This window comes from Rana temporaria, chromosome 4 (assembly GCF_905171775.1).
Source record: "Rana temporaria chromosome 4, aRanTem1.1, whole genome shotgun sequence".
Classification (NCBI taxonomy): Eukaryota; Metazoa; Chordata; class Amphibia; order Anura; family Ranidae; genus Rana; species Rana temporaria.
This window is the reverse complement of record NC_053492.1, coordinates 8,747,331-8,749,832: the sequence shown is the minus strand read 5'-3', so window position 1 is coordinate 8,749,832 and position 2,502 is coordinate 8,747,331. Positions and strand designations below refer to the sequence as shown.

The 2,502-nt window shown below is 42.3% G+C and overlaps 1 long non-coding RNA gene across 1 annotated transcript; it reads right to left on the bottom strand.

The window, feature by feature from the left end:
- Nucleotides 1–1,194: 1,194 nt before the first annotated feature.
- Nucleotides 1,195–1,640, bottom strand: LOC120935251. Its single transcript, XR_005748378.1, has 3 exons — nucleotides 1,598–1,640; nucleotides 1,367–1,516; nucleotides 1,195–1,287 (listed from the first exon to the last, which is right to left on the bottom strand). It is a non-coding gene; the product is annotated as an uncharacterized LOC120935251 (long non-coding RNA).
- Between the last annotated feature and the right edge of the window lie 862 nt (nucleotides 1,641–2,502).

Sequence of the window (2,502 nt, the reverse complement as noted above, 5' to 3'; positions counted from 1 at the left end):
GGGATGGTGTTCTTGGGATGGTACTCATCATTCTTCTTCCTCCAAACACGGTTAGTGGAATTATGACCAAAAAGTTCTATTTTGGTCTCATCTGACCACATGACTTTCTGCCATGACTCCTCTGGATCATCCAAATGTTCATTGGCAAACTTAAGACGGGCCTTGACATGTGCTGGTTTAAGCAGGGGAACCTTCCGTGCCATGCATGATTTCAAACCATGACGTCTTAGTGTATTACCAACAGTAACCTTGGAAACGGTGGTCCCAGCTCTTTTCAGGTCATTGACCAGCTCCTCCCGTGTAGTCCTGGGCTGATTTCTCACCTTTCTTAGGATCATTGAGACCCCACAAGGTGAGATTTTGCATGGAGCCCCAGTCCGAGGGAGATTGACAGTCATGTTTAGCTTCTTCCATTTTCTAATGATTGCTCCAACAGTGGACCTTTTTTCACCAAGCTGCTTGGCAATTTCCCCGTAGCCCTTTCCAGCCTTGTGGAGGTGTACAATTTTGTCTCTAGTGTCTTTGGACAGCTCTTTGGTCTTGGCCATGTTAGTAGTTGGATTCTTACTGATTGTATGGGGTGGACAGGTGTCTTTATGCAGCTAATGACCTCAAACAGGTGCATCTAATTTAGGATAATAAATGGAGTGGAGGTGGACATTTTAAAGGCAGACTAACAGGTCTTTGAGGGTCAGAATTCTAGCTGATAGACAGGTGTTTAAATACTTATTTGCAGCTGTATCATACAAATAAATAGTTAAAAAATCATAAATTGTGATTTCTGGAAAAATTTTTTTGATTATGTCTCTCACAGTGGACATGCACCTACGATAACAATTTCAGACCCCTCCATGATTTCCAAGTGGGAGAACTTGCAAAATAGCAGGGTGTTCAAATACTTATTTTCCTCACTGTATATATATATATATATATATATATATATATATATATATATATATATATATATTTTCCCCTCTATTGGTTGAACTTGTGTCATTTTTCAACCTGACTAACTATATAACTATAAAAAGTACACACATTGTTTCCATGAGTCTGTTTTATAAGATCCGCCCCACCAACCTTGTAACAGTGGGGGATGGTGTGACCTACCTGTGTGGAATCCCGGGAATACAGAGGACGGGGACATCTCTCTGGTGGGTTCCTGGTATTAGGTGGCTCCATCTTATCCTTGTGTCCTTCTGATAACTCCTCCATCACTCCATACTCCTCATCCTCCTTTTTATACTCTTCTTTAACAACAATATTATAATCCTCGAGATTTCCACTCTAAATAGATAATAAAACATTCATTGTAAAAAACATGCTGTGTATAAATCAGAACTACCAATAATTGTCACTCATCTACCTGATTATGTGTGGAATCCTGGGAATACAGAGGACAGGGACTTCTCTCTAGTGAGCTCCTGTTATTAGGGGTCTCCATCACTCCATACTCCTCATCCTCCTCTTTATACTCTTCTTTAACATCAATAGTATCATCCCCGAGGATTCCACTCTGAAAGATATAATAAAACATTCATTGTAAATAACGCACTTATGTATAAATCAGAACTATCAGTGATTGTTCCTCATCTACCTGATGATGGTGGGGGATGGTGTGACCTTCCTGTGTGGAATCCCGGGAATACAGAGGATGGGGACACCTCTCTGGTGGGTTCCCATTACTGGATCCATCTGTAGGAAACACACACACTGACTGAATACATTGTTTCTATGTGTTTATCAGATGATGGGGGATCTAGGTGGAGCCTCCGTACTGCTCTCTCCTTTACAATAAAGTCTCATCTTACCCGGTGATGTGAGGGGCGGCTGATTGTCCATCATGACGTCCTTGTAGAGATCCTTGTGTCCTTCTAAATACTCCCACTCCTCCATGGAGAAATAGACAGTGACATCCTGACACCTTATAGGAACCTGACACACACAATGATACAGTCACCATCCAGACACATCCCTTGTCTGTTACTGGATAATGTCCCAGAATTCCCGGCACCGCTCACCTCCTGCAGATATCACAAATAGTAAAAATGAAATGAACCCCAACACTCTGTAGGTTAAAGGCTTGGCATAAGGAATTCTGACATCATTACATCAAATACAGGATCAACATTTCTGCTTTGGTTGTGAGGATGCAAAGTGTCCACATCCTAAGAGCATCAGTGTCAGTGAACTAGCTGTAAGATAGTTGCCCACAGACCTGGCACGTTAGCCAACTCTCGGGTATCAGAGTCAATATGGCCACCCCCGCACAAATACGCGCACACCTAATGGGAACCAGGGGTCAAGTCCTGGGGAAAAAAGTGTGGGAACTCCCACCCGAGATCCACTCCCCCACCAAAAAAAAAATGATACATTCATAGGCATAATTACTTTTTCCATCCACTATACCTTAGTAATCTTTTATGTTACTGGCCACTTCCTGTATATGGATTCATCGGGTAGTGTGCGGGTATTCCGTCACTTCCTCAATGCCGCAATGTC